The following is a 7,717-nucleotide window of genomic DNA, read 5'->3' as shown; positions in this document are numbered from 1 at the left end:
ACCCTTTCCTCCTCTACTTGCTTTATGGAGATAGAGTTTTGTTTCAGCAATAGAAACACTAAAACAACTGTCAGAGCTGATTCTTCAACAGGCCCTTCTCTGATGCCTGGCAGCCACCGGTGGGGAGCTGTCAGCCGAGTGCATCCTATATTGATCAGCCAGATTGACCTTGACACCTTGGACACTCTATTGTCACTCTGAAGTCACTCCTGCAGCTGCAGAGAACCACTGTTCCCTCTGCTGAAGACACACTGCAGACAGCCCATACCAGCCTTGGAAGAAGCAGCACTCAAAGCAAGATGAGCCTCAGAAAACTCTAGATGGCCATTTCCCCCCTGGCTAGAAGAGGGGCACTTTCCCTAGTGACCCAGTAAAGGCCTGTGACTGGTTCAAATAGTCTTTCATTTGCATGAGAAACTGTGCTGTGATTGGCACAAATGCCTTGCCATGCCTGCCCCATTTTGGCTCTATAAGCAGGCTGTTCAGCTCACTCTTCCAGCCATCCAAGAGTCATCCTCTTGTACTTACTCTATACTTAGTCTCTTGTACTTCAGGCTCAATGAAAGCTTTGTCTAGAGCCGCCTTTCCTCCACTGCCTTTGGCCTTTGTCATTTATAAAGAAGGCTGAACCAGTAACACAAAGAGAGGACTACACAGACAGCAGCCTCCTCCCCAGGGTCAGCAGCAGTGGGAATGGGCAGTAACAAGGGGAGGGCTGATGAAGAGTTCTGGAAAGTGGTCAGGGCAGAGCTGATGAGAGCAGAGGCAACAGAGCCAGACAGAGTGGTGAAGAACAAAAGTCAAGAATCTTCAGTCCTCAGTCACTGTGAGTGGCCAAGAGCGTGACACTTGTCGTATGGGCTGAGAATGCAAATACTCTAAGCCTGAGGGTTGGAATAGTAGCCACGATGGAGCTAAGTGCCCTACTGCCTGATATGTGGATAGTATTCATGGTTTGTCTTTTGCAGAAACAAGTATCTGATAAAAGCATCTTGAGCAAGAGTTTATTTGGGGGCAGAGTGGAGGGGCAAAGTCTAACGTGATAGGGACAGTGTGGTGGTGGGTTCATTTGACAGCTGGTCTCATGACATCTAAGCACAGACTGACTCAACTCACTTCCCTCTTTGCATTCAGTCCAGGCCCCCAGCCCTTGGTATGGAGCCTCCCACAGTAAAATCGAGTCTTCCCATCTCACAGTTTCTTGCCAGAATGCTAAGGGCTTGTTTCCTACATGCTTCGACAGCCCATCAAGTTGAAGGTCAAGATTAACACACACATAGGCCCAATATGAAAGGATAAGGGTGATGGTAATGAACGGTGCTGAGCCCAATATCAGGCATCATCTCCCATCTTCCCTATCATCAGCCATTCTTGGGGTCATTTTGATAAAAATTCCACAGGCTGCTCTGTTGAGAACACTGAGTCTATGGAACAGACTAGCTAGATATCTGGACCACACAGTCTGGAGACAGACACTAACCTCAACATCTCAGTGTCCTTGTGAAGAAGGTACCAAACTCTATCCAGGAAAAGGGTGACTATGAACCTGTTTGTCTTATGTCACTCAAGGGACACCAAGTGGCAAGGAGGAAGCAATGGAGAGGAGAACAATGAAGCAATATTTAGGTGATTTATTCCCTACAAGAATGGTGGGTCCCCAGGGAATGAGGGGCTCTAAGCCCCACAGCAGCTTGTGTTTTAGGTGTAGCTTGTCTTGATTCTCAGCCCGTGAGGGGTGGATCCCCAAGGAATGAATAGGATCCCTAAGGGATCTCCAGAGAACAGACAGAGCCCAAGGAAATAAATGGAACTCCAGGAAATAGGTGGACTCCTGAGAAAGAAGTATGAGCCCCTAGGAACAGGAGAATCACCACAGACTAGCTAGATGTCCTGCAGCCTTTGTTCCACCTCCTGGTTTGTTGAGAGCATGCTGGCCTTGGGATCTGTGTGTGGTACAGTGCCTTTCCCTTCTGATCCTGCCAGTGAGGAATTTTGGTAGCTGGCGGCTTCCATAGTTCACCTCCTATATGCACACAAACACACACAGAAACAGACACAGACAGACAGACAGACACACACACACACACACACACACACACACACACACACACCCCAAGCTCTCAGCTCTCTTATCTAAAGCTGTTGATGGGGAAGGAAAGCCTGCCCACCATGTGAGGTCAGGATGAACATTTCCAGTGTGGTATAAGCAGATGATCAATAGAGCTACCATTTTGTGAGTCGACTTGGTTGTTTTCTTTTCTGACACCCCACTTAAAATTTATAGGCCAAAATAAACACAATAACCAATGGGAAAGCAGCCAGACTACATAACTGATTTTTACTAAACAGTTTTTTAAGGAAATCTGTTGTAATATCCCCCACATGCAGCAGCTAATTCTTTTTAATTCAAAAATATGTGCAACTGGGACGTTTGTGTGGCAGCATGAATTCTCACGTGGAAGCTTTTGCTTCCACGGTTGTCATCCACAAACTGAGCCCTGATAGTGCTGGATCCAGCTGCAGAGCTGGGGCTTTTCCCTCTGGGGCTCCTCCCTAGCCTGTGGCTCTTGCCCTGGTAGCCCTGTCTGGTCCACCCTGCTGTCCCTTAACACATGCCCACTGACCACTCACAGATAACCAAACCAGGACTATGTGCTCCTCAGCCCAGAAGCTCCTCAACCCTAAGACTTCCCACTGCTGGGTGACAGAGATCATTAGGGTCCACTAACCCCTCTCTTCAACCATCCTGGAAATTATCCCAAGCCCACCATCATCCCCAGAGTTCCCACTGCTAACCATGGTCAAGCCCTACCTCATTCCCAGTGTGCCTGCCACACCCATGCTGATTTCCACTCACGGGCTGCCCCTTTCCAGTGTTCTGCAGGGAACTGGATTCACCTCTCCTCATGGGCATCCACAGCTTATCATGTTGCTATCTTTTCCTTTTAACTGGTGGGCAAGTACCCTTACCACCCGAAAACCAATCAGTTACTCTGTGATGACACCCTTCAAAAAGTAGCAATCTATGAACTGAGCCTCTCACTCCTAGTCCCAGGCCAAATCCTACCCAAAGGTTGTGCCCTGAGAGGGTGAGGCTGGTGGGCTTTTGGATCTCCCTCTGCTCACATGGTGTCTTTAAAAATGGCCTCTCCCCCTTTGTAGAATGACAAGGTGGCCCCAAGAAGGAAAGGGAACAGCTAGAGGAAATACTGTGACCTAAAGCCAGTGCCCTCGTGACCACTTCCTCTCCCAGCAAGAGCAGACTTTCTGAGTCTCTGACGGTGTCAGGGTCAGAAGACAGAGCCACACGCAGGGCTCTGTTTCCCATCCCCTCCTGTGGCAGGGACATTTCCTCAGTGCCCAGCAGAGTTCCACGTGGGCGGCCAAGCATCTTTTGGGGATCTTTCTGCTAAAAGTATCCCTTCCTAGTCTCCCCCACAGACTACGGGTACTCACTGGGGATCAGTAGTCCTTGTCTAACAGCAAGTTAGACTGCGCCACTGCCTGGGGCTTTTAAAGCTAATGCATATATCACTGTCAGGCACTCAACACTCAGCTTCACAGCCTGGAGCCGAGATGCACCAGCATGGAACCTGGTGGTGCTAAGGAGCAATCCCACAGCCAAAAAGGCCAGGTCTGTTAGCTGTGCCGCATGCAGAGTCCCGACCTGTGTACGGCTCTGAATGTGGCTATTACAGGGTAACAGCCATTACAGCCCCTCCCCACCTCAGCAATCACCTTAATGCCTTCCTGTGATCATCTGAGTTTCAACAGGTTTAGTCCCTGTTGGGAACTGGCCACTGGCACTCTCAGGCACTTCTGGCCTACAAAAGCAACGGCAGCCTGTGTTCTTAAGGAAGCTAACCTCTGTCCCATGGCCCTAGCCACTGGCAAGATTCGGAAGTGCTACCCCACTGGGTGACCACTCAATCCCTGGAGGGCCTCTGCTTTCAGTGGGCTGGGGCTGTGGGTACCGTTCTTGCTCTTCTAAAATGTTAAAGGCTGGGGTTATAGCACTGCTCAGGGTGCTGTTGTGGACAAGAGTGACCATGAAGGGCTACACTGCTCCTCTTCAGGAACAGAACAGCAAGCAGGCATGTTGGAGGCGAGTTCCAAACTTACAGCTGCCCATAAGCAACAGCCCTTAGGCGGCGGCAACCTCTGGCCAGCAGGAGCTGAGAGAGTGAGCGAGACTTCACCAGGTCAAGAGGCAGCACTCGATAGCTGAAACAGAATGCCAGAGACATCTTCAGGAAGGGCGCTGCCTCCTGGATGTGAATTTAGACCATGTGGGTCCAGGCTCCGAAGGCTGGACCCTACAGGCACAGACTGTCTGTAAAAGCCAGCGAAAGCTCCAGTCCACGCCAGCCCTGGGGCCGCCCACTGTCAGCCACACTTTCTTTTCCTGTGGCAGTCGGGATGGTGAAGACAAGTCGTCTCTAGAGACAACCTCAGACTTCTGTTTTCAAATTGGAAACAGCATTACTGGCTCTAATTTTCTGTGAAATTAACCGACACCCTCGCTCTCCTCCAGCGCTCGGGCTGCCATCCTGTGGGCGACGGCGGAACGGGAGCTGAGAGCCGGTTTCCACTGCTGGAGGAGGTACTTGTTCTGGAAAGACGCTAAGCACCCCTGGGAAGAGCTGCCGTCCTCCTGGGCCCTGTGGGTTGAGCCTGGGCAGTGGGGCCACCTCACCTGGAAACAGGGCAGGAGGGCTCACACAGTGGCGGGGGCCTCAGATTGATGTCCCGCAGAACGCCAGGGGAGGGCTCCCTAAGTACCCTACGGAGTCCAAGCGAACCGGGGTCTACGTCAGACCTGCAGACACGGTGAGGCAGGCAACTGGCCACCCAGTGATCCAAGTCTTTAAAGCGGTGGTTGTCAACCCTCCTAACACCGAGACCCTTTAATCCAGTTCCTCGTGTTGTGATGACTCCAGCCCATAACATTATTTCACTGCTACTTCATAACTGTAATTTTGCCACTGTTACGAATTGTAATGTCAGTATATGACATGCAGGATGCCTAATATGCGACCCCAAAGCTGTCGTGACCCACAGCTGAGAACCACTGCTTTAAAGGTTCTGAAATTCTCTGGGGTGGGGGAAGGGGTGCTCATGAGGTTTCTGGTAGCCGAGTTCAGAAAAAAAAAAAAAAAAAAAAATGCTGCTCAGGAAGGGCAGGCAGGTGCCTTCCGGGGGTGTGGGCAAGTGTTTCACACGCCAGTCTCCACTGAGAACTGAAAAGGTCCCTGGCTTCTGTTCTTGTGTGACACCCTTACAGAGGCAAACTAGAGGACTTTGGTTGCTTGAGAAAACGAATCAGAACGTAGCCCTGGCTGGCCTAGGACCCAATGCCATCTTCCTGGCTCTGTCTCCAGCCACTGAGATTGCAGGCGTGAGCCACCAAGCCCAGCTTAGAATGTTTATAGCCTTTAACATCTCAGGTAAAACACTTGAGCAGCACTGTCTCTTGAGAAGCTTGCCGTGCAGGTCTTTTTTTCAGCCTTTATTTTAGTGTAAGGAAAATGAGTCAATCACTGTGTGTGCCCAGACCCTGCTCCCTCCTACAGGGTGTGTGGTGTGGAAGGAGCATGGAGTCAGAACTCTGAACTTCCACCCATCTGATAGCCACATGGGAACACACAGAGCTTATAGACAATCTCTCCACCTCATGCCCTACCCACCAGGATCTTGTCACTTAAAAAACAGCCAGATGGTGGCTGGTAGCTGGCCCTTGGGAGGCTAAGACAAGAAGATTATTGAGAGATCAAGACAAACCTGAACCATATAGTAAGTTTCAGGCTAGCCTGGGCTACAGAGTGAGACTCTGTCTCAACCAGAAATAAATGAATCTTTCTCACTGCTCATATGATATTCAGGTACTTTGTGGAGTTTGGCCCAGTGGCCTATGTCTCTTCTGGGCTTCATGCTGGGAAGCTGGTCTTGACTTTAGATGTTATGGGTCAGAACATGGCTTTGGTCAGGTAAGAAAACAGGCCATCACTTTGCCCCTCTCTGACTTCATCTCCAAGTGCACACACAATGTGACACCCCTACCCCCAAAGCATGTAGGAAAAGCTTGGGAGAAAGTAGGTATCAGTGCAAAATGGACAACCACAGGAAGGACCAAGAAGATTGACACAACAGAAAGGAAAGTCAAGATGATGGATTTTGATTGTTTCAAAGTCACAAAGGAAATAAAAAAACAGAATAATCAAGAATGAAGTTAAGAAACATCAAAAAGAGGTTATGCTGGCAGCTTCTCCCCTAACCCCTAGGCCCCCAAAAGAGTGTCAGTTGCTAAATCTGCCATTATGACTGTAGCAACAGCTCCTGATGATGAGGAGGATGATGAGGATGATAAAGCTAAACTACCAATTGATAAGGGCATTGGGGCCAGGCAAGAAGGCCCCTGCCCAGAAGGCAGTGCTCCTTCCAAACGCTCAGAAGAACCAGAATATCAGCCCAGAAAGTGCGTGTTCTAAATGTATCTGGCAAGAAAGCACGAGACATCCTACAAAGGAATAAAGGCTCTTTTTGACTGAAAAGAATTAGCTAGAGTGGAACACCCAGAATTCCAAAACCAAACAAGGCTAGCCCTTCCTGACCTGGAAAAATACACCTGCACTGGGTTCTGAAAACTATGGTTAGATGCCTAGACAGTCCCACCTACCATCCTAACAAATTCCAAGCATACAGTTCAGCAGTGGGCGTACGTCCACGTGACTTCAGCCGTCACCACCACCCACAGAGCTCTCCCATCAGAAACGGATGAAACCGTCACCAGTTAAACTCTGGCTCCCTGTGCCCCTCCCCAGCCTGCACCCGCCATCCCGCTCCACCTCTGTGAGTTTAGAGGAATCACATACATGTGCCCCCCTTTATTGGCAGGCTCATCACAAGGCTCAACCATGCATTGCCTATGTTGGACATCATTCCTTTTTAGAGGGCATGTGCTTCCACAGGGTGCGTCTGCTCCCTGGGCAGTCAGGGGACACAGGTTGTTTCTGTCTCGGCTGCTGTGAATGGAGTGAGCAGACAGCCTGTGAAATCCAGGCTCCTTTTCTTTGGATCTATACTCAGTCTTCACTGTATCTTAATAGATGATTTTACCTTTCCTTAAGCCATTTTGTACACACTTATAAAGCTTACATTTGTTTAGTTGAGATGTATTTGTGGTAAATATTTTCACATGTGTAACTACAGCTACCTCTAAATAAGATTTCTGCTAATAAGTACTCCAGGAGTTAAGAGAGAGAGGGGGAGGGAGAGAGAGGGAGGGACAGGAGGGGAGGAGAGACACACGAAGAGAAGAGGTGGGGCAGGTGGTGGGGAGCTGTAAAATCCTGATCCACATCCCAGGGCTGAGCTCTGTCGTTTCTCCTGATGTGGTCCCTCCTCTTCCTCAACCGTCTATAGCCATCCTTCTATGCTCCTGTGTCCCTGTAAGGACAAGCCAGGTCTTTCTATCTTCCATTCAACTTTGGGCTCCTTTCCTCCCTTGCAACTGCCCACTGCTATTTCCGGGACATGATGGCACTCCCCCCAAGACCCATCCTCTCTGAGTTCACTAGTAGGGAGGCATAGGTTTTGTTTGGAGGATGTGGTAAATACAGAAACGTTAACTTCACTTTGCACAAGTAATATCTGAAGATCCAATTGTGCCCCAGTGTGGTGACAGTTAAGAATGCAGACCCGAGAGCTCCCATCGGTG

The 7,717-nt window shown here is 49.7% G+C and overlaps 1 pseudogene; it reads left to right on the top strand.

The window, feature by feature from the left end:
* The first annotated feature begins 5,871 nt into the window (after positions 1-5,871).
* LOC129691833 (60S ribosomal protein L14-like) lies at positions 5,872-6,531 on the top strand (annotated as a pseudogene).
* Positions 6,532-7,717: the final 1,186 nt, after the last annotated feature.

This window comes from Psammomys obesus, unplaced genomic scaffold (genome assembly GCF_907164565.1).
Source record: "Psammomys obesus unplaced genomic scaffold, mPsaObe1.curated_primary_1811, whole genome shotgun sequence".
NCBI classification, from domain to species: Eukaryota; Metazoa; Chordata; class Mammalia; order Rodentia; family Muridae; genus Psammomys; species Psammomys obesus.
This window is presented reverse-complemented; position numbering and strand designations above follow the sequence as displayed.